Source organism: Sciurus carolinensis, chromosome 7, assembly GCF_902686445.1.
Source record: "Sciurus carolinensis chromosome 7, mSciCar1.2, whole genome shotgun sequence".
NCBI classification, from domain to species: domain Eukaryota; kingdom Metazoa; phylum Chordata; class Mammalia; order Rodentia; family Sciuridae; genus Sciurus; species Sciurus carolinensis.
In genome coordinates, this window is record NC_062219.1 from 12741635 (window position 1) to 12766282 (window position 24648).

At 38.4% G+C, this 24648-nt stretch overlaps 1 protein-coding gene across 1 annotated transcript in view; it reads left to right on the plus strand.

The window, feature by feature from the left end:
* The first annotated feature begins 859 nt into the window (after positions 1-859).
* Ipcef1 (interaction protein for cytohesin exchange factors 1) overlaps positions 860-24648 on the plus strand; it is a 115407-nt gene continuing 91618 nt past the window's right edge. Inside the window, exon 1 of the mRNA XM_047559688.1 lies at positions 860-946. The gene's annotated coding sequence lies outside the window, so the exon portion shown is untranslated. The remainder of the gene's footprint in view (positions 947-24648) is intronic.

The following is a 24648-nucleotide window of genomic DNA, read 5'->3' on the forward strand; positions in this document are numbered from 1 at the left end:
CATACTTACTCTTTCAAAGGCATGATTCTTAAAATAGGACTTTATTTGAAGACCAATATACTTATCCACTTGGGTGTGCAACCCCCCTCTCTTGTTTCAATAAAATACACTCTTTCGTCAGAGATTGTGGAACAGTTTTCACACATAATGAGAATGGGGGTGGGGAAAGGATTGTGTTTGTACCTAAGCATCTGAAATGAAAATACATCTTTTCTGGTCTGAAGTTATTTCTTTACTTATTTCACCTTCGACTCAATTAGCCATCTCTTCTCCCTCCACCAAGGGCACCCGAAGGAGGAGGAGGGCACCTGCCCAAGTGCAAATGGTGCTTCCCCTGGTGGACAGAGGGGACCCAGCCAGTGCTTTACTGAATGCCACCTAAATAGGGGTTAAACAGTCACACATTTTAATCTTGATTCTATGTTTCTGTATTTTGATTTCTATTAATTTCTCCATTAATATGTCTTTGAAGAACCTCAAGGTTGAATCTATGTTCTGTATTTGAAGACAGACAAGGGAAGAACAGGGACCAAATACAGACAGACCAGTGAGCTTGGTCACTGGTAGAGGTGTAGGACTGAGATAGATAAAAAGGGGACTTGGGACGCTGTCTTCATCAGTGGTGCATTCCGTTCCCTTCCCATCTGTGATCCTTGCCACCAAGGAAGTAGGCATGGAGTCTCTTGTCCTGGTTCTTCATCTTACCTTATGCTTTATAACTATATTCAAAATAAAGGCCTTATCACCGAACTCCACACATAATAGAACAGCTGTTATCAGAGAAAACCAATGGCTTCATAGTTAGAAGATCTTCAGATTTCTACCACGTTGATTCTGTGTTTTTTCCTCTTTCCCTGCAGGATGTCATATTTGGGAGTACTTTGTTCCACACTTGTAGAACGGTCCTGAAGTATTGGCTGAGCATTGCAGTGCTCAGGGTGCAAGGGTGAGTCAAAACAGTCTCTGCCCATGTTCTCCTGGGTCTTTCAGTCTCCTAAGGAGACAGATGTTGGTGAAGGTGTAATTACAATGTAGATGGGACCCTGATGGGAAAGGAACCATTTCTATGAAAGCTTATCCCTGAGACCTTTAGGGATTAAAAAAACACTCCCAAGAATTTGTTCTTATGTGACTTTGTTCTTATCTCATTTTGCCTTTTACAAAAATGAATGCTGTTTAGAATGTTGCATTTTTCCTGTAAAGACTTGAGATCAATTGATGAGATGATCAAGAGGTCGGAAAAATTCAAAGAGAAACAGTAATCAGCACATTTCTGAGCTTTCCTTTAATGTTAGAAGAGGCAAGGGAATCTTAGGGTGCTAAGATTAGAGAAAGAAACACAAGAGGAGGAAGAGGTATAAAGAAGTGGAAAGAAAACAGAAAAATGTTTTCCAGGTGGATGGGCCTGTTCTTTGATTCAGTTGTCCCTGGCATCTTTGTTGGGAATGTAGACATGCACATCATGGAAGTTTGGACATTCCTTTGAATTTCTTTTGATTGGCTCAAACTTGCAGACACATGGCAGTCTCATTAATCTTTTCAATATGCTTGGAACTTTTGAAAGCACTGCTGGGCACAGAGATATAGTGCTGAGTTTGAATCTTCCCTACCATTTATATCGAGCATTTCCCCCTAACTCCATTCTTAGTTTCTTTTTTATTTTTCTTAGTTTATAAAGAATTTGTTTTTTTCTCTAATTTTTTATTTATTTATTTTTTAATTAAGATTTTTTTTTATTTTTACAGACTGCATTTTGATTTATTGTACACAAATAGGGTACAACTTTTCATTCTTATGGTTGTACACAATGTAGATCCACACCATTCACGTGGTCATACATGTACATAGGGTAATACTGTCTGTTTCAGTTTCTTAACTCTAAGAGGAGCCAATAATGGGGAGATAGATAGATAGATATGATGGATAAATCTTTTATATATGTAAGAGATTTTATATAGATTATAGAGGAGCCCTTTGTGAAAAGTGTCTAAGTGAGCATGATGCTGTGATTATTAACCAAGGAGCAGAGTTAAATCCCTTTTTGATGCCAGAGGAAGCATAAGGTGAAGTGGCAGAGGAGCAGATGCAGAAAGAGAACCATGAGATGAAGTTTTACTCCCTAGTGCTTCATGCCTTTTATATCAAATCTATCTATCTGTATAAAATCTCTTACATATATGAAAGATTTATCCATCATATCTATATATCTATCTCCCCATTTTCTGGAACAGGGATTGGATTGAAAACAAATTGGGATTAATCTAAAACATCCTTCTTCAATAGATACTATAGTCAAATAGCAAAGGAAAATGTTTCAGATATTCAATAGGAGAGATTTTTCTAGCTTAAAATATTCTGGGGGAAAAATTTACACACATCTGAATTTAAATATTATCTAACTCTCAGATTATCAAATATACACTTAAAAGCAGTTTAAAGAAGACTGACTGGGCTGGGTGTGTAGTTTGGTGGTAGAGTCATTGCCAACATGTGCAGTGCCCTGGGTTCAAGGCCAGCACCATGAGAAAAGGAAAAAAAAAAAAAACCCAGAAAAGAAGACTTTTTCTATTTAATTACACTTTTTTTATATTTAGAAAGGAATATGTAAATTAGTTTAGTGATAACATGGAAGATGAGAAATTAAAGAAATGTCAGATTAGGTGACAGGTTAGATCTGTGGTACTAGTGTCAACATGAGGACTGAGAACAAGTTCTTAAAAATTATTCTTTCTTTATTCTTCCATTGTGAAATAAAATTGTATATATTTATGGTGTCTGACATGATGCATTGAAATCTTATTTACACAGAATGGCTAATTGAAGTTAATTAACGCATGCCTTACTTCACACACCATTTATTTGTGATGAGAACACTTAAAATCTTCTCTCTTGGCAATTTTCAAGTATGCAAGCCACTGTTACTAACTTTGGCCAACAGGTTGTAAGTAGATCTCTTGAACTTGTCCAGTAGATTCTTCCTGCTTAATGGAAATTTTCTATCCATTGCCGCCATCTCCACAATTCTCCTTCCCATGCTCCTAGCCCCTGGCCAACACCATTCTATTCTCTGCTTCTCTGAGTTGGACTTTATTTGATTCCACAGATTAATGACATCATGCATTTGCTTTTCTGTGAAAAGAACCTGGGTTATTTCACTTAATATCCTTCAGCTTTGTCCATGTTGTTACAAGTAACAGAATCTCCCTTTTAAAGGCTGCACAGTATTTCATTGTGTATATACAGTACATTTTCTTTATCCATTCATCCACTGATGGGCACGCAGGTTGATTCTATTACTTGGGCATTGTGAACAGTGCTGCAACAACCTTAGGAGTATGGATATCACTTTTGACATTACTAATTTCATGTCCTTTGACTATATGCTCCATAGTGGTATTGCTGGATCATATGGTAGTTCTACAGTAGGTCATATGTAGTATTCCAGTTCTATAGAATATATAGAAGTTTCTCACAAAATCAGACGTACTAATTTGCATTCCCACCAAGAGTGCACAAGTGTTCTCCACGCCTTCCCTAACACTTGAAATCTTTTTTTGTTTGAATAGTCACTCTAACACGTGAGAAGTGTTATCTCACTATAGTTTTAATTTGCTTTCCCTGATGATTGGTGATCACTTTTTCATATGCCTGTCTGCCATTTGTATGTCTACTTTTGAGAAATGTCTGTTCAGATCTTTACTCATTTTAAAATTGGCTTATTTATTTTAAGAACAAGTTTTTGAGGAAAGATGGTGAGCACATTTTCTTTTGACTTGTTTAGGAAACTGTGGTACATGGTGTTGAAGATGGTCAGTGGGCAGTTTGTTCTGGAGTTTGTATTATAAATCAAGATTCAAATATGGATTTAGAGACACTGGCATTAGTGACAGTTACATAAATTGTAGTATGAGAAAGTAAAAACATGAGTAGGAGACAAGGGAACACCAGTATTAAAAGGATTAAGAGAGATGAGGGAGCAAGGAGTCTGAGAAGAGATGGAAAAAAGGTTGAAAAAAGACTGAGAGAAAGCTGAGTCCTGAATCCCCACAGAAAGAGGATATTCAGATGAGATCCTGTGCTGTGGGAAGGTTAGTAAGAAAGGAATGGAAAAGTGTCATTGAATCCAGAAGAAAATGCCCGTCAGTTTTGATGTGAGTGTCTCAGTTCAGCTGAGTATGTCTTGGAGAACTGTGTACGTGGTGAGCCCTGGAGATTTCTTTCATGGAACTTGAGTAGGAAAGTTAAACAAATGAGCAATGACTAAAGGACGTCTAAGGACTTTTTAAAAAGGTGGGTGGGATTTAAGAATGATTTTGGTTTGAGAGGAAAGAGTAAAGAGGGATTACATAGAGATGCAGGTCAGAGAAGAAAAATAGATGTGCCTTCTCGGAAGAAGTAAGAGGAGGGTAGCTCCCAAACATGGTGGAGGGGTTGGTTTTCAAAAGGAAGAGGGGCAGACATGTTTGTTAGTCAACTTTGTGTTGCTGTGACCAAAATACCTGACAAGAACAACTTAGAGGAGGAAAAATTTATTTTGGCTTATAGTTTCAGGGATTCAGTTCACATCCAGTTGGTTCCAAGGTGAAACATCATGGCAGAAGCATGTGGTAGAGGAAAGTGGCTCAGCTCATACTAGCCAGAAAGTAGAGAGAAAGAGATGAAGGGGCTGAGGCATGCCCCTAGTGACCTACTTCCTCCAAATAGGTCCCTCCTCTCAGTAATCCATTCAGCTATCACCAGATTAATCCATTGAGTGGATTAATCCACTGATGAGGTCAGAGCCCTCATGATTTAATTATTGTCTAAAAACTCCACCTATGATCCTTGATGCACCGGGGCCCATGCTTTCAGCACATGAGATTTTGTGGGACATTCCAGATTCAAACCACAACATATATAATGACAGTCTCTAACTGCTCTGTGCAGCAAGGTGGGTGGTTGAATGAGAGATGGGTGAAGGCTGGATTGTATGTGAAATCAGAAATAATTGCTGGTTTGTTTTGTTAGCTAGGTGTCATTATTCATGTTGTGAGCTCCTTTCATATGCTAAGGATTAAATGGTGGACTCAGCCACTATAGAGTGGGGGAAAGACATTAATCCTACTTATGCAAACATATCCAAATTTGAGACAGTAATAAGGCTATAACTGAGAAAGTTTTGGAATTCTGAGACCATGTAATGGGTAGTTCAACTTAGAGTTCAGGGAAAGTTCCCCAGAGAGATGGACAGGTGCTAAATACAAAATACAAAATAGTTCAGTGTTAGTTTTTCTTCTTTTTTAGAAATCACATTAGTTAACAGAGACAACTTATTGTAGCAAAAGTTGACCTCTTCCTCATATCTTCCTTTACAAAAGTTTCTTCATGTAAGATGACTGGGCGTGTGTGTAAAGGAGTTCCTTTTTTTTTTTTTTTTAACATGTACATATTTATACTTGTAAAATGAGAGCCACAGGACACTGTGTGGTTCATTTTTAATGGCTACCTGCTCTGGAGTTGCAGACATCACACTCACTTATGCCTATTTTAAATTAAAAAACAAAAAAACAAAAAAAACCTCATACTGTAGAACTGACAGTAAATTGCAACATGTACAGCTATTGACACTAGATGAATAACCTAGAAGTTATAAATGTGTTTTGTCTCCCCATTGTGTTAACTCAGGGGCTGGTGTCTTTATGATTCTTTTACAACCCTTCCACATGAATTATTGATTTGTTATATTCCCACCTTCAGGTAAAACTCACCTCAAAGCCACACAAAGTAACAGCTAGTTTCATTAGTCAATTTAATTTTTTTCAATTAAACAGCAAAGATAGACTTTGCAGAAGGAATATCATCTTTTCTTGGGATGTGTGAAATTAACATGAAATTTTTATTCTTCATTTTCTATGAAATGCCATTGCTTTGGGGAAGAAGGCTGACTTTTGGATCAGATCTATAGATGAATTAAGTGGTAGAAATTTAAATTTGGAACCTCATTGAAGCATTTCAGGAAGGATCTGAGCAAATGATACTCTTGGCTCCTCTTGCCCATTTCTGATTTCTTTCCACAATGCCCTACCCTTTCTTTATATCCTTCTCCCTGGGAAGTCACTGAGGCTGCTGAAGAACTATTCCTATTTATGAAGTGACAACTCTTGAGTAGCCCCATGCTTTCTCCTTTGCAATGGTGAGATCCTCTGAGGTCTTTGGATTGTGTGCTTGGTATGATTTATCAGTGATTCATTCTGAATTCATGTGGGTTTTAAATTGCATCATACATAAAATTTAGAAAGGGATTTCAGGAAGGAGTCTCAACATGTGCAAAACCTGAAAAATAATGGCACAAATTCTCTCTCCCTGAGGAGAATCATGCTGATCTGCAGGGGGAAGCTGCTCATTGGTGTATGTTCTAGGAGCTCATTTTGGACTGGGGTAGTACTTTTAAAGAGAGTATGAGATTCATGCTCTTCTTGTTTTTAGTTCTTTTTAAAAGCAAACTCTAGGAAAGAGAAAGTAAATGAGCCTTTTTGTCTTCCTTTCCCCAATATTATATCATTTAAAGTGGAGTGATTTAGCAGAAAATAAAATAGAAACTCATGACCTAAGGGCTGTCAATCACATATACCCAGAATCACATGGCGGTGTGAAGAGTGGGTCCTATAGCTGTGTTCAGATTCTGGTGGGGACTTAGGAAGATTTCCTGAAGCTGTTGGGCTGCTGATCAACAATGCCTCACTAAAGATGATAACTATTTATTTACAAGATGATCTACATGTTTGGGTGTGACAGAATCATAAACAGAAAAGCAAAGAAAGATGGAAAAGGATAGGAAACAAACAATGATTGAGCATCTACGAAGTGCCTGATGTCAACTGGTTAAATACACACAGATTGTGTCACCTTATCCTAAAAACACACTGGCCCCTAGGCCATATTCACATTGGGATGAAAAGAACTGAGATTTGGAGAGAACATTAATTTCCCCCAAAGTCTCTCGGTTTGCTGGCGGCAGAGAAGGATTTCAGTGGATCCCTTGTCATGCCACCATATCGTGTGGTTACAACTAAATGAGACAAATAAAGCTCAGGTGAAAGAGGAAGTGGGGAAATGTGGCTTTCTACCACCAGGAAAACAAGTGTGTGACTCAGATTTCTGATGGCAGGATCCAGTGGCTGTGGAGTCAGAGTCCCCAGCATTTCAGTTACTGACTTTAAGAGATTTTAACTCAACAGTGGAATTTGGCGGTCAGCTGCAACCTGGAATGAGCATTTCTTTGCGTTGGTATCTATACCTGAGAACAGGGAGGCCTCCCTGGGTGATTTCTGCAGGAATCCCAGGGTCAGTGAGTCTTATTGACTGGGAAGTTATTGGTGTTACAAATGCACACATGGCAGAAAGTAAGAACTCAGCACGACCCTGAAAACGAAGAGATGCCATAAACCGTCAATAGTACGTTTTGCTCAGCACAGTTATTCCACTCAACTTGCTCTTGAGCCCTCACTTAGCATCTATTTATTAATGCTCATCTGATTTACAAATCAACTCATCATTTTGAGTACTGAGAACAGTGAGAAGTGATGTCTGACAGGAAAGGATTAGAGAAAAAATAGAAAAAGTAGCTGTAGCAACCCCCCTAAAATCTCTGCATCAACTCATAGTATGGTCCAAGGGGGATCCTAGGGATCGCTCTTGTGCCACACCAAGTGAGAAAGTGGAGATTTTATTGTTGAGCTAGAGTCGTTGATATAAGGTTAAACTAATTTCAGGCTACTTGTCCAGGCAGACAGGAGGTTTATAGCACAATTATGACACATTCAGTTATCCAAAGTAACCCATATGGAAACATGTCCTTGCGTATGGTGACAGGAAGGCAGCCATCCAGAAAACTCATTACTGAGACAATGTGCTGAACATATTTAGAGGATCTGAGATAATCTGGTGCATTATTATTTGACCAGGAACAACAAGGTCCAACCACTTTCACTGGGATGGGGCAGGTGGCCAGGGATGAGAGTCTCCTGTTGGCTTGAAGAAGACAAAGGAGAAATTCCATCATTTACGGGATCAACCAGGCCTCCTCCTAGTGGTGGAACTTTCGGGAAATTAGTGTCCCCTCCTAGTCTTGACTTTTTCATCTGTAAAGTGAATATAGTGAACTTTAGGGGCAGGATCCTGTCTGTGAATTGACCCCATTAGTGCTCCTTCTCTCTCCCACTCTTCCTGCAGTACCGGTGGGTGGTGGTGGGAGAAAATCTCCCAGCTGGTCTTGCTCCCTCTTGACCTTGGGAAAGCTGACCTTGGAGAAGATGGGCCTAACCCAGGGTCTTCCCGGGTGTTCTCAGCATAGGTACAGTGTTCCTTCAACTACCCACACGAACACATCCACACAGGCACACCCGTGCCTTGTCCCAGGTCCTAACTGAGACAGCTATAACTGTAACTAAAAATACTATTTCAGTGTGTGTTAAGCAATCATGCTGACAGGCTTTTTGTTTTACTTCCTTATTTTTGCCCTATTCCAGCTATGCTAAAAGTGTCAGAAAGTCTGATAAAAATGCAAAAGAAGCCTGACATACAAAAGGGAAAAAAAAAATTCAAGGAAGGGGCTTAGATAATTTGCAAAATAGAGTCTTAAAACGATGGAACCAAATTCACTACTCCATAATAGACATTTAAAATGTTCAGTCCATGCGTGTTTTTTTTCTCTCTCTGTAATAGAAATGTTGATCAGAGTCTCCCAAAGCTATTAAATCTCTTTTCAGAAGCCACAGATGCACACTTTGGAAGTGGAGAATTCATTGCTGTGTGCTGGTTTTGATATTCATTTCAAAGGGCCTAGAAGACCCTACAGCTTGGATAGTCCCTTTTATTTTGGGATCTGAGCAAGAGGAACCATCATTCCTTAGCCCCAGTAGAGATCTCAATAGAAGCTTTGCAAGCTCTCTGTAAAGATGCTACCTAAATCATATTTGCCAGAATTTCAACTTCTTTGGTGCTGTTCACAGATTTGAGGAAATCCCCGGATCCCTAATTGAGTAATGTTATATGTGCTTCTTTATTAACACTAAAAAGCGTAATCTATCTGCAAGCCTAGTGACACATGAACGCCAGTGCTGAGTGACAATGATATTTTCAGATAGTTGCAAACAACCACAGTGGGAGATGAAGATATCAGGGATTTCTATGGGAAATAAATATGTAGATATGGCTAATACCACTGTGGTTTGTTGCCAATATTTATATTTGAAAGCAATGCTAAATTTCATGCAGAGATTAGTGAAAATGAAGATATATTTTTCTACCTAAATACACAGACTTCCTGGATTCTGTTTTCAGGCACCTTGAAGGTATTCATGAACCCCAAATTAAGGACTCCTGGATTGGGATTACTTTGTAGGGGGGAGTATAAGGTACTGATTTCTTCACTAATTTTTTTAGTACTACCTCCTTGGGGGTACTTAATCTTGAAATGTAGATTAGTGATTCTCAATTTTTATGTCATGGACTAATTTGAGATTATGATGAAAGCTCTAAATATACAATATATTAAATTCTGCACAGAATTTCAAGGGTCATAGACCTCCCCACACTCTAGGTTTTAGTAAATAACTCTGGAATATAAAGTAATAAATATGTCTAAACATATTTTATAAATATTGTAACTGAGTGTTTGACATGGACTGAGAACCCGTTAGTTGGATTTAATGCTTCTGGCAGATTCTGTACTTCCAGGTTGCAGATTAAGCAAAGCCTTTACCAGCCTGGGGAACAGGAAGCCTACTTGCACATTTAACAAAACCCCTTGATAAAATGTCAGTGTTGGAGGGCTGCCCAGATCACGTATCCTCAACTCTTGTGCCCAAGATTCTCATGCCTTTTGGGGATATATCATAGATCTCTGGCTGCCACTACTGTGTGGCCCCAGGGATGAAAACCCAGATGTGGACACTGTCCCCACCTCTGTGACTGCCCACATCCTAGCTGACTCTACGCTGTAACATGAAGATTCAGGGATTACCACGGTCCATCCAGTTTTTGTGGGACCTGAAACTTACATGATTTGGTGTATGTGGGGGACCCTCCTTAAGAAAAACGATAGAAAATTATAAATAGTGAGTTCTAAGAAACAGTATTTAAGAGACATGACAAAAATGACAATATGTTTCAAGTTTTAAAATGTTGAAAAATACTATAAACAGCATATTTTCCAGAAAAATAACATAATTTTAAACTAACATATCCCTAAAATAGTTCCCTTAACATTTTTTGCTGCCTGCTTTTTGGTAGCCTCTTCATATGGTAATGGTTTTATAGTGTCATATTCTCTAGAGAACATAGAAGATAATCCAGTCTTTTCCTTATTCTATTTGATGAGAGTTGTTTTTCTTTTTGATGAATTTGTTTAGAAAAACTTCTTTTGGCTTCATAATTTATTACTGGTCATATAAATTATTATGAATTCTTTCTCATGGTTTTCAACTATGAGCTTTAAAATTTGAAGGGATTTTCCATAAACTTGCTTCTGGGACTCTTCCAAACCTTGATTTTCCCCTGTCAACTATAGGTTTCTAGTGTTGGGAGATGAGATCTGTTCATATGGTAATATGACCTCTGGGCCTGAGCCATCACGGGACTGTTCTGTGTGAATTGTTACCATGAGAAGCATTGTGTCACTGGAAGTCATCACTACACTTAGCTGGCAATGTCCACACAAGGGAGAGGCTGCAAGCAACGTAAATATATCCCGTTAATTACTAAACAAGTCTCATCTCCCTTTCTAGACACACTTGCTCTCAGGATCATAGGCCTCAGCACATTCCTCTCTCCCATTTACTCTAAGATCTGCCGCCATCTTTACATCACCTCCAAGCAACCCTCTAGTAAGTCTCCTTACAATACAGGCTCAAGAGAGCAAGGCCCAGATGGAAGGAAGAGGGAGCGTTTCCTTATAAAATTTTCCAAGTTTGTAGACAATGGAAATGGATATTCTCTTCTGGAAAGATCTCATTAGTTACCAATCACAGGGATATGGTATTATCAGAAGGCCCCAAGAGAACCAATATCTCGAACACACCTTGCCAGAATGAGGAAGCACCACCTGGAACAGTTTGGGATTTATGTTTACAGACAAAAGGATGCTTCATGCCACAGTGCTGTGGTTCGACTGTCCCTTCCAACACTCATGTTGAAATTAGTTGCCATTGTAACAGAGAGGAACCTGCTGAGGCCTATGATCCTGAGAGGTGGGACCTTTGAGAGGAGGATGGGTCATGAGTGCCCCACCTTCATGAGCAGAGTAATGCCATTTTATCCAGAATGGGTTAGTTTAAGAGTTAGTTCCTGACAACAAAGATGGGAGGGCCTGCTTTTCCCTCTGCTTGTGCGTGCTCATTTGCTCCTTCCACCATGTCAGGGTGCAGCACGAAGGCCCTCACCAATGCCAGTGCAATGCTCTTGGACTTCCCAGCCTCCAGACCCCTGAGCCACAGTGCTCTTCTGTGGTTTATAAACTACTCAATCTGTGGTATTCTGTTATAGCAACAAAAAACAGACTAAGCCACATGGGCCATGGACTATGATTACAATAATTTTAACCTGGAAAGTTTAAACAGAACCATGTGCTAATTTCAAGTATAAAACTCTCACCACAGCACACAATGGATTATTTTAACTGTAATTTATGTAACTTTCGGGTGTATTCCCTGAGACAACTGACTGCAAAACATATGTTTTAGAAGAGGTTAAGTTGACTTGTTTTATGGATTACTGATTATATGCCACTTAAACGTGGAGCTGAGTCTAACAAAGATGATTATTTTGGGTTAAGGATAGTTGGTTTGCAGTTCCTTTTTTCAGTGGTCAAAGTGTCAGGGCCACTTCTCCGTTAAAGCCACTCCTAGCTCATAATAATAAAACCTATTCTTTTCAAATATCAGAATTCTATTTTATTACTGCAAAAGTAGAGTGTCTGTTGATTTCATCCAAGGGAATAATACGGTGCTAAGAAGCATGAAACACCTGCCTTTCAAAGCTCAGGGAAGTGTGAGGGGTATGTGTCCCACTGTGGTGTGTGTGTGTGTGTGTGTGTGTGTATGTAGGGGGCACTGCTTTTCTTGACAAAGAAAAAACAAATCCATGTCTTTCAATACATCCAACTATCACCTATCTACTCTCTATATCTGCTTCTGTGTCTATGTATCTATCTATTTATCATCTATCTGCTGGGGATTGAATTCAGAGCCTTCCACATGCTAGGCAAGTGCTTTACCACTGAGCTACATCCTTAGCCCTGATACTTACTTTTAAATAAATGGAAAATAAATTCTTTCAGAGGCTCAGTTGAGGAATTTTAATAAGTAAGAAAACTTTCCTATGTTTAAGCTATGGGTTCCTCTGCTTTGGATTTTACTCACAAAGAGGTCAAACCTTCATTTTATTTTTAATGAAGATGGAGAATAAGTTGGCTTTTTTTTTTTTTTTTTTTTTGAGGGAATACAAAATGCTGTAGACAGGAGTGGGAGAAATGCCCTCCATTCTTGTGAACTTAGAAAACGAACTGACTTTAGTTGTTAGCTGTTAATTACAATTATACAATTGAGTTCTCATGTTTTAGGTCCTAAACCAACTGATGAATCAAAAAAACCATTTAAGGCACAAAATTTGAACTTTGGAAAAATCAATCGGAAGAGTAGAAATTCACAATTTTCCAGAGGTATAAAGAGTTGAAAAGGCATAGAGCCCTTTCTTTGAGGAAAGTTCAGTCCCGCACTCTCGGTGCAGCTGACCAGAGTGCAGCTGCCTTCCCCCTCAGGTCCCCAGCAGCCCCCCACCAGCCCTCCCCTCCCTCCTTCTTGGTGGCTTCAGAGCCCCGGCCCAACTCAGCAAAGCGCCCAGGGAGGACTGTAGGCAGAGGCTTTGGGAGACTCGCCACTGACAACAGATTGTAAGGCATGGATGATTCACAGCCTTTCTGTGAAAGCAACAGCAGTAGTCCCTGGGGACCCTGGGTGGTGTCCTATGACAAACAAGAGATGGCGGTCTCCATGATCATCCGTGTGCACCCACACATGACCCTCATGTTGGTGACCTTCCTGGAAACCGCCCACTCTCCCTGGAAGGATGAAGACCTTTACGGTTCCTCCTTCTTCTGAGGAAGGCTGCTTTCCATTTCCTTTGCCTTCTTTGGCCTTGAGTCATTTTTTCAGTTGTATTTGCTGGGCACAGTCTGTTTCTTCTATGAACCAATCAAAATGTCCTTTTTGATTTGGGTGTATATAATTGACTAATAACTCATGGCATGTTTGGAAAGTTAAAGTTATACTGCTGGTATAAATTTAGTTTCTTAAGAGGTTCTCTACAAATCAACTCTAAAAGGACATTTTGAGGACCATCGGGGAAATTATTAAACCAAAGTGGTGTGTATATAAAAGCTCATTATAATATAGTCAGTAATGTGGCCTCACATTTTTTTTTTCTTAGAAAAAGTTTTAGTATTTCTCCAAAATTGAGCTTGAGAAGCTTGCATCGTATGGTTTCCTGCCAATGATGAATTTTTAGTTTACAGCAGTTTCATGCTGCCATTGATATTATTTTTTCCTAGAAGAAGGTAGAAATGTTAAACAATAAAGTATTTGAAATAGCTCCAATCACTGAACCTCAGTTATAGTCTCAAAAACACTCCTGAGTTTTAATTGCTGGTTTTCAAAGGCAGAAAATGTGCATGTGGACTTTCACCTTATTCTGCATCCTGAGACCATGTGCTCAACAACTCAGATAAGGAAAGAATGCTCTTCCGGGCATGACTGCCCTTCAGCATGCTGTCCAAAGCCTCGCACAGACCTGATAAAGCTAGTGGAATGTCAGGATCTCTGCTGGGATGAAAGGATCCAAATATGACATGTCAAGCAGCTCATATATTAGCAATAATCCCCAATCCTTACAGAGCTCTAAGATTAGACTCGAAAAATGCACATACAGAGACTTCTTGCTATGTTCCTCATTTTCGAAATGAACAGAAAAAAAATAGAGCAGGAAATATATAATGAGTCAGGAGTAGGTATCTGTGGATTAGGGGATGGATGATGGGTGAGTTTTGTTTTCTTTTATTACCTTTTTTCTTTTGCATTTTTCATTTTATAGCAATGCAAATGTATATTTGTAAATATCAAAACAGCTTAATTTTCTAAAGTGGAATTCATGCTCTTGTTACAGGTGGGGTCACCTGTAGTCACTCTACATGTGGTGACCGTGAGCTCTGAATGCACCTTGCTCGATAGTGTGCACCAGTTGGCAGGTGCCTGTATCAATGTTGGGTTCAAAAATGTGTCATGGTGAGTCGGGAACCTGCGCCTTGCGAGAAGGACCAAACAACAACTGTAATGACTTGGGACCAACCCTGAAGAGTGGGGGCTGTGTCCTTGTAAACCATGCATTAGGGTCCAAATCCATTCCCTCCTTCCCTTCCGTCAGCAGCAGCACTGATACTGAGTGACACGGGCCCTCTTGGCCTCCTCCACTTCAACAGACCTTCACCTGTACCCTTGGCCCCTGTGGCATGGCATTTTGTTTTGGTTGACAGCATTTTTTTTTTTTTTAACTGTAGATTGAACCTTGGGGTGCTTAACCACTGAGCTATATTGCTGGCCTGTTTTATTTTTCATTTTGAGGCAGAGTCTCACTAAGTTGCTTAGGGCTTCCCTGAATTGCTGAGGCTAGCTTTGAACTTGGGATCCTCTGTTGACAGCATCTTATATGCTCTGCACTGTTTTTTGGTCATGGAGCGGTACAGAGGGCAAGATTTCCTAGGTGTGGGTAGTTGACACCAAAGAATCTCTACCCTGGGAGATTCTAGAGTGTTCTGGAGCTCTAGGACTGGCCAAGGAGGGTCCAAGATGTGAGAAAGAAACAGAGGGAAGGGCAAAACCGAGAAGGGAGCTGTATTTTCAGCACTCTCCTGTCTGGCTTCTGTGCTCTTCCTGCAGTTCCCTTCCCCTGGGTGCCTTCTTCACGCCAGCCCTGCCCGCTCAGAGCCTCACAATGACAGCCTGAGCTCTCACGTGAGAGGGCTCCTTGCCCGCTTCTTCCTGTTCTTTTCTTTCTCTCTGTGCTTTGCTTTATCCTCATCAAATACATCACAGCATATTAAAACACAGAAAAGTTTGAGAGTCATGAATTTTGGCTCTTACAGCTAATAATTTGGGACCTACTATTTTGAACCATGTCTAGGAAGAGAGTCTAAGTCAGGCTATAGCTAACCAACTTCTAGATGAGTATGTGCATGGGTAGCATCACCTCCCGGCTGTCAGAGAACATTTGGTGAAATGCTGGACCCTGTTAGAAAGTTCAGGGGCTCTGAGGCATGACGGGTGACTTGTCTGGGTCCAGGAGCCCTGGGCAAGGGGGAAAATTTCGCTGCAGTTGTGGTTTAGACACGCACAGACTGACGGATGGATTGAAGGTCCCCCAAGGGGCTGGGCTCAGAGGAGAGCCCTGGGGACCCAGTCAAAGCCAAGATGAGCAAAGAAGTCTGGCAGTGTGGGAGGAGGAAGGGCTCCTGGTACAGAGGCCAGCGACCCAGACACTTCTCTGCTTTCTGTTCCTCCAGCTACGCGCAAAGGAAAGTGTGTGTCACTGTGGAAAGTTCTCTTCCAAGTAATAATCAGAAAGAGGAGCTTGCTGGGGGCTGTCTGGAGGAGGCTGGGGCAGCAGAGGCAGCCACCTGTGAGCAGTGGTGTGGCGTCTGTCCACGGAGCACAGAGTCGGCAGAGCAGCAGCTACCAGGTCACCGCCTTCACCTGTGAGATGGCGATGATGACAGCAGCAATTTCACAGGGTTCTTGTGAAAATGAAATGAACACTGTATGTCCAGTGTTGAGTGCAAATTAAATGACAGTCAGAGCAAATGTATGTCTGCTGTTATCTCGTTTATCGCCCCCCTGTTTGCGACTTCCCTGCTCTAGTTTTTATCTACTTATCTTCTACTTATTTTTGGGTGATTACTTGGTTAGATTTTATGTGGTATGATTAAATGCATTTGGACCTTTTTTTGGTTTTAAGCAGAGAAATTGCTTTCCGGGATGTATTTTAAAAGGGTTAGTTTAAACTTGTGGTGGGTTGAACATGAGCAAAGTTTTTTAAAAATAATTGTGTCTCAAAGTTGAATTTTTATTGAATAAAAAAAGTGTGGGCACTGATATCACTCTTTGCTTTAGGAAGATTGTGAGAACTAATAACCCTTGAGGAGGTTAATATATTATTGAAAGTGGTAATTTTAACAGTTTTGAACTCATGTTCCAAGATATAATTGGAATAATTTCCAAGAGACATCAGTCTTTATTTCTTAGGAAATTACAGTGATTAAATTAACTGCAGGCAGCTCCTCTTATTATTATTTGAAGATAATAGGATTCTGTTGAGGATTAGTGGGGAAGTGAGCGATACATGTTCTGCCGAAGACTTCACAGTTGAAGTGCTTCCAACCACCCTGTCTTTCCATGATTTATAATATTTAAGGCATCATTATCACGGATGCAGCTGCCTTAACTGCATTTAACCTACAATCTAAATCAAATGAAAGATGAGAATAATGAGAATAATGCTGTTTCTAGGATTAAAGAATAGAATTTTCTTTTAAGGGGGTGCATAATATGCCAATTCAAAAGAAAATAATGTCATACTGAAGAATCCTGTGAACATTGAAAAGAGAGTTCAGTCCCTTCTCCGGGTGTTTTTCAGAATCCCATTCCCGCTTCTCTGTGAAATTGAATTCTGAAGAGGACAGTAATGTCACATTCATTGCTCAGGGCTTTTAAATTTATCTTTCATTCCAAAATGAGCTATTGAAATCACTGAGTGTTAAGAACACTGTGCATGGCTGACAGGGTAAATGGATCCTGATCCATCATCTCAATCGAGGCGTTCCAGATATGGTAAAGTGGATTTTATCAGTGGAAAATTGTACGCTATTTTCTTTAAGATCTTTCCAAACTAAAAATGATGTTGATAGTATATCTGAGTCTAATCCCACCCAGATAAGCATCTGCAGACACCCTTCCCTGAACTTGGTGGCACTGCTTTTTAAATCTCAGTATTCTGCAAATGTTGTCTGGCTTTACTTTCTTAGAATCCTAGTCCTATAAGATGAGGTCTGTTTGTGTCTTTTTGGCTGCAGTGTCTACTTAGAGATTCGTATTATTGGCTGTGATTCAAGTTACAAACACAGATTCCCAAACTTTTCTTGACTTGACCTCAAACTAGACAACACTGGGATTGGATAAGTTTTTTTTTTTTTTTTAAAAAAAGGTGCTTTGGGAAGTAGGAGGAAGTGATGTAAAATCTTTTTGTGGGGGAGAAAGGGAGAGCTGGGGCATTATTAGGTCCACCAGCTACAAAGACAAAACATGAAGAAAAGCCAATTACCCGACATTCGATGCAGCTAACACTCATTTACTTTTACATTGTTTCTGGGTTAACTATTGTAATTTCAAATTATTATAGTTGGAAAATATTTAAATAGAGCATAATATCATCTTACCTTATAATTAAACACAATGAAGTTAGAAAGGTTAAGTTCACAAATCTGGACAATGCAGAGTACAGGTTGCCAAAGAGAAAAAAAGACCTAGATTTATTTCGCATTAGAATAGAAGAAGGCTTCTTACTATAGGGTGATATTTACGGGGTTTCTATAGTTAAATATTGGGCACAGAAATAGTCCTATTGGTTATATGAATTTGGATTTATTTCCATTTAAAAGGAAGGATAATTCAAAAATACCTATTTCATGGGATGGTAGTAGAAATTAAGTGCATTCATTCATGTTAAAACATTTTATAAATTGCAAACTGTGACACTAAACTTACAAGGCAATTTCTAGGCATTAGTGATTGAAATGAGATATTAATATAATATATTATTTGCTTTTTGTAAAACATGTGAAGGAAAGGGAAGCATTCCAACATTGGGTACCTTTGCCCCAAATGTTACCCTAGTTCTAATTGTGAGGGAACAATTAGATACATCCAGAATGAGGGACATTGTGCAAAGCAACTGGCCTTTACTCTAAAAGATGTCTGTTGCCAAAGACCAAAAGAGACCATAGACACATAAAAACACAGTTGGCTCTCTGTATCCATGTGTTCCATATCCTCAGATCAGAAATATTCAGAAAGACATTGTTCTGTACGGGACACATTTTTTTCTTGTCATTGTTCCCAAAGTAGTGCGAGACCTATTGACATAGCATTCACATTGTAGTGAGTATAATGCCAAGAGATGATTTAAGCCCTGGAGGATGTTATATGCAAACAGTATACCATTTTACATAAGGGGTTTGAGCATCCATGGATTTTGGCGTTCTTGGGGGTCCTGGAACCAATCCCCCATGGATACCAAAGGAGAACTGTATGTTCAAATGGTGATCCTTGATCGGACTCTGGATTTAAAGTAAAATATAATAAATCTTCCAGTCCAAAATGTACATTGCTGAGACAATTGTATTGATTTAAAAATTTCTGATTATGCTGGGCATGCGGGGACATGCAGTCCCAGCAACTTGGATGGCTGAGGCAGGAGGATTGCAGGTGCAAGGTCAGCCTTGGCAACTTAGTACCCAAAATAAAAAATAAAACAGTCTGGGGATGTAGCTCAGTGATAGAGTACCCCTGGGGCCCAATCCCTGGTACCAAAATGAATAAATAAATACATAAAAATTTCTGATTGTGATCAGTGTTGCATAACTATGACAGGACAATATTTCTGAGGAGATGCATGCTGAAGTATTTTTTTTTTTAAATTGTTATTTTTTTTATATTTATTTATTTTTTTTAATTGTATACAAATGGGATACATGTTGTTTCTCTATTTGTACATAGAGTCAAGGCATACCATTTGTGTAATCATACGATTACATAGGGCAATGAAGTTTATTTTTTTTTCCCTGCTGAAGTATTAAGGGTAAAGCATCTTTATATGCACAACTCTCAGATGATCCAGCTACACACACACACACATGCACACAGACTGATAAAGCAAATATGGTAAATCAGTAATGATTTTGAGAATCCAGGTGAGACTATCTTGGTGTTCATTACTAATTATTTCTACAAGATTTTTTCTTTTGTAGTTTTGAACATTTTCATAATAAAAAGTTGGAGAGAAATTTAAGAAGTTAAACCAAAGACCAAACCAGCTGAGTTATTAAAAACAGACTTTTAAATATGTTCTTTCAGAATTGTGTTTTCTCACATTTTTTTACCATGATATACAAATATATAGGATTATCAAAAAGAGGAATCTGTATGTTTAAATATGTGGTTAGGTAATAAGTGGGATTGTTTTACTAATTTGAAATATTTTCCCTCTGGCAAAATTCTAGGAAAATAGCTGTGAGTTCTAAATTTACGCGTGCATTTTTCAAAGTATTTGAAAGTAAAGTAAAAAAATGTATCTGGGTGTGTGCACAAAATTGGAACATAATTTTCACTTTATCTTTCAGAAAGCATTCAGTTTTGGGGGCTCTCAGTTTTATTTCCCAATAATTTAGTAGTTGTATCTTTCCTGAGATAGAATTTTCTATCTCATTCCCTGGGAGAGACACAGGGTAATTACCACTTTGATCAATGCACTATTTTTTGTTGCCTGCTCTTGATGTGGCAAGATTCTGATTTTCTCCCAGGTAGTTGAGTCCAGGCTGAAATCTCAAGAAAACTTTTGTTGTCTTTTTCTTGCATAGATCAGAGAGAGCAGAACTGAACCTAGGAAGTTCACAAGCATAGGACCTAGGAAGTTCATAGGAACTGGACCTAGGAAGTTCATAACATTCCTGTATGGGATGGAAAAGTCTTTGAAACTAGTCTTTCTTTTGGTGACATTTATAACCTGAAAACCCTGAACTCTACTTTGTTCTTTTCATTTATGCACCAAATTAGAATAGCCTAAGTATGTTTATCCCTAGGCTAGTATCTACGCAAAAGGAAGGATGAATTAACAACTGTATTGTGTTCTCTGAATTTCCCTTTGAGATGGATTCTTGATTGTAGTGATATTTCAGAGGGAGAATTGTATAATAGGGGAATTTATATATTTATGGATTGATTTTTTTCTGCTCCCTTCAGGGTGACATAACTCTTGAAATGTCACATGTGAGACTCTATTTCATAAGCAGCTGTGTGTTTAGATGCCCAAATGTTAATCAAATGCTCTAGAAATGAGACATGTTACTGATTTGAATTTATTAATAATAAAAATAAAATGCTTATATTTAATAGTTGCAAGATAAAATTAAGCAATCTTAAAACATTTCTCACAATCTAGGCCAAACTGGAGATCTGTGAATACATGTGTGATTCTTCTCATGATTCCTTTGATTGTCTATTTATAAAATGACCTTGAAATGTCTTACCTCCTGTCTGGAATGTCCATCTATTCTTTGGGTTAATTCTTTTTTAAAGATGGAACACAATTCTAATCTTGCTGGGGAATGCAAAAGAAAGCATTTTTTTTTTTTTACAGCTTTCTATCACGCTCACCTCCTTTTGTGATATTACAGATATTATTAAAATTCTGGTAATTGTTCAGAAAATATTAGTCTATCAGTTTAAGTGCTATTATTTTTCTATGAGCCAGACAATAATGATCATAGTCACTCTTGTCCATAGTTTGCAGTTTGTACCACTTGGAGTTGCATTTCTAGTCTTGAAACATTGTGACTCATGACCCATTAGCCACCATCTTGCATTTAGGTGACCATTGTTCTCTTTTTCCTTCTGTAGTTATTGAAACCTAATGTCCTGATTGTCTAATTCATTGAAGGAAGATTAGTTTTGGTGCATACCTTTGTCATTCAGTTGTCTTCAAATATATAAATTCTTATTGTTTTGACATGTATACAGGGGAGACACATTTTTTAATGCAACAGTCAAGGATTTCCACTTTGGTTTCTTTGGTGAAGAATACTTCATAAGTTACCATGTAAAGTGATGTTTTGTTGTGTAATTTTAAGTGATGCTTTTCATACTTATACTTTTCATTGATAGTTTAGAAAACTGGTACTTCAAGGTATTCATAAAAATGGAGGCGGGTTCCCCCATTTTGCATTGCATTGATTGAAAGACTGAATTCAATGAACTCTACATGTAGCCTGTTGTAAAGCAAAACTACACTCCCATGACATGACACCCACCTCTGCCATCAGTGACAAAATCAGATAATTTAATTTTATTAAATATTATAGAAATTTTTACCTTGAAAACAAAGATATAGTGTGGTGGTGATGAGAGCAGGCTGTAAATTCAGATGACTTGGATTTGAACCTGTCTTGGATACACTTACTAGCTGTGTGATCTTGAGCACATTACCTGACCTTTATGTGTGTGATTTTCCTCACTTGTTCAGTGGAGATGGTCATAGTACTTCCTAAAGCGGATGCAAGGATTTAATGAGTTAATACAAATATAGCTGTTTGAACAACACCTGTACATAATTAAGTACTTAACAAATGCTGGGGATGAATCTTATCCTCAGTTGGGGCATTGGTGTCTTTTGGAAGCTTTATGTATCTTTGACACCAATCCCTGAAGTTTCTGATCTTTAAGAGTGAAATGCCTCTTGTAGTGACTGCGTGCATTTCCAACTTCTGTCTTTAGGTATCCTTATGTGCTGTCTGGGTTCCACCTGAAGTCAACATGCAGACAAAGCTCAGACTTTTCTGGGTTTTCCCCGTAAACCAACACAGCAGATCTCCTTCTATCATTCTGCTGTCCTTGTTTCTCAGGTTTCTTTTCCCGTCTTCCTCTCATGGCTTCCCTCAGGACATTTTGCACACATTTAAACATCTCTAGACCTCAGGTCTTACAACAAAGGGGCTTATCGTGGGGTGTTTGTGTGTGTGTTGAGTAATGCCATCTGTTTACCTAAGAGAAAGTCTTGAAGCAGCTACCAGGATCATGAAATGTCCTCCAGTTCAATACAAAAGCATATCAACAGTTTTCATCTTACTATGTCGTTAAGCAAACCGTGAAGGAGGCTTGTTGTTCTTAGTCCAAGTATGTGTCGTGAGAGCAAACAGTTCATCTTTAATTCTCATTCATATGTGCTTAAAATTCTGGCCCCATGATTATTTTAAGTTCTTCACAGAATTCTTAAGTACGGAACGCTTGTCAAATTATTTTGACGCATCCCTGCTGGCCAGTGAATATTGTGAAGTTTTATGTGATTGCATTTTGAACACAAGGTTATATTTATCTTATTTGTTTTTTTCTTGCTGTGTCTATGAAAGTTGTGTTATGAGCCCTACTTAGTTCTGGTTTGTGTTGCCAAGTGATTCAGGGTGTCAGTGGTCTGTGAGGCCAAGTCTCATACCTCTAATAGGGAAAGGACTGAGACTCCAAGGATTTCTTAGCTTATTTTAGAATAAACTCCATGTTAAAATGCTGTGAGCTGACAATAAAGGAATGGATGACCACATATGTTTTCCTCTGGAAGGTGCATAATTTTGTGCACAAAATTTGACAATGTGAAGAGAAATGGGGACAACCGGGTCAACAAAGCAAGAAGGTTCTAGCTGAAGGCCCACTTCTTCAGAGATCAGTCTCTGAAAACACAGTCTGCCAGCTTTTCAGATTATCTGGAGGGCAGGATAACATTTGAGTTATTACTTTTTTCAGCTAACAAAATGTGTGCTTTCTCACATTTTGGTTAATAAATATGGATATAGCTTTATAAGGGGTAGACTCCAATTCTAGGAATGAAAGGGTGTTTGATAAAAATCTCAGAATTTTTTGAGTTTACATCTACATATAAACAGGTCATATCCACACATAAATAGAACAATTTCTGCACTTATTTTTGTGGACAGTGAGGAAAAGGGGGAGAAAGACAAGCATCTTCAGGAGCGAAATTACTTGTTGGACATTTTCATTTAATTTCTTATGCTCAGTGGAGATAGCAATGTCTTTCCTAATAAAATCACCTTCCAAATAAAGTATTAAAATTGGGGAACTAACTACATTGGGTACATGTCAGTTTACAGAGTCAAAATTGAAACAGAATTTAGGTAAGTTTAGGAAAGATTTGTGTTAATAATTAATGAGGCACAAAGAGCTCTGTTAGGCTCAGTGAGGCTCTGCTGAAATTAACCCTAAAATCTCAGTGACTTAACACAACAAACTTTTATTTGTTATTCACATTCTTTATGTTCAGTGCTGGTTAACAAGGAGGAGAAGGACACTCTGCTCCACATAGTCACTCAGGGATGTGAGTTGATGCAAATTCCACCATCTTGCTTGTTTTTCAGCAACCCATGTTGCACGAGGACACTGATGTCATACTTATTCTTGTTTCTTTGTAGATAGTATTTTCTTCATCCTATGTTAGTCAGGTTTTCATCAACGTGATCAAAATAGCAAGAAAAATCTTGGAGACAGACATGCTTTTTTTTGCTCACAGTTTCAGAGGCTCAGTTCATTTTGGGGGACTGAGGTGAGGTAGAATATCATGGCAGAAGGATGTGGTGGAGAAAAACTGCTCAGGATGGGAGAAGATAAATCCTTCCAGGGCTTGTCTCCACTGACCTGTTTACTTCAACTAGGTTCCATCTCCCAGGAGTTGATTCAGCCATCCGTGGATTGATCCACTGATGAAGTCCGAGCCCTCATGATCCAGTCATTGCCCCAAAGCTCCACTTCTGTACGTTGCTCAGGAAGCCCACGGGACTTTGGGGGATAGTCCAGATCCAAACCACTCTTCCCCATCTTAATTTTGGGTGTATATAATTATTCTAATATGTCATGATGGATTTTAAATGTTACGTAATTATACCTGGAAAGATCATGAGATAAATAATTTTCTTTGATTTTCTGAATTTTTTTTTCTAATTTTGATTGATTTGTTTTTACTTCCATTGATGAATGTATGAAAAAATAAGTTAGAACTTGATAAAGAATATTTTATTTATTATTTTTTAAGAAGGCAAGGTTGCAAGACAGATTATCAGGCAACCTCTCTATATTATTATTAGATTCATTATTAACCATTTAGCTGCAAAAAAATGGAATTTTGAAGTTAACAATTACAGGTTGAATAATTGTCACGTAACTGGTTGAATAATTGAACTGTAACTTAGAAAATTTTATTTGTATCTAACATTTTCCCTCTTGTCAATCTTGCTAGAGTTCTATTTCATTTTTATTAAATTTTTCCAAAGAAATAGCTTTTGGCTTTATTAATCTTTTCAATAGATTTCTTCATTGATTTCAGTCTTTATTATCATTACTTTTTCTTCAGATTTGCTGCTTTTTAGTATTCTACTTTTGTGTTTTGAGCCTTTTGCCAGTTTGTTTTTGTTCTTTCTTGTTTCTGATAAGTATATTTGAAGTATAAATTGTCCCCTAACAATGATTTAGTTTTGTCCCTGAAAGTTTTAAAATGTATTTTCAATGATGGTAGATTTTAAATATTTCCCATTTTATTTACTTTTCAATCCAAATATTTTTTATTAGTGTAAGATATAGTTTCCAGACACCTAGACTTTTTAAAGTTAAGCTCTCAATTATTGATTTCTGTAATTCATTCTTTGTAGCTAGAGAACATAATGTCCATTAAATTGAGTCTGTGGAATTTTTTGACTTCCTTTGTAATATAGTACATATGTGTGTTACAAATATA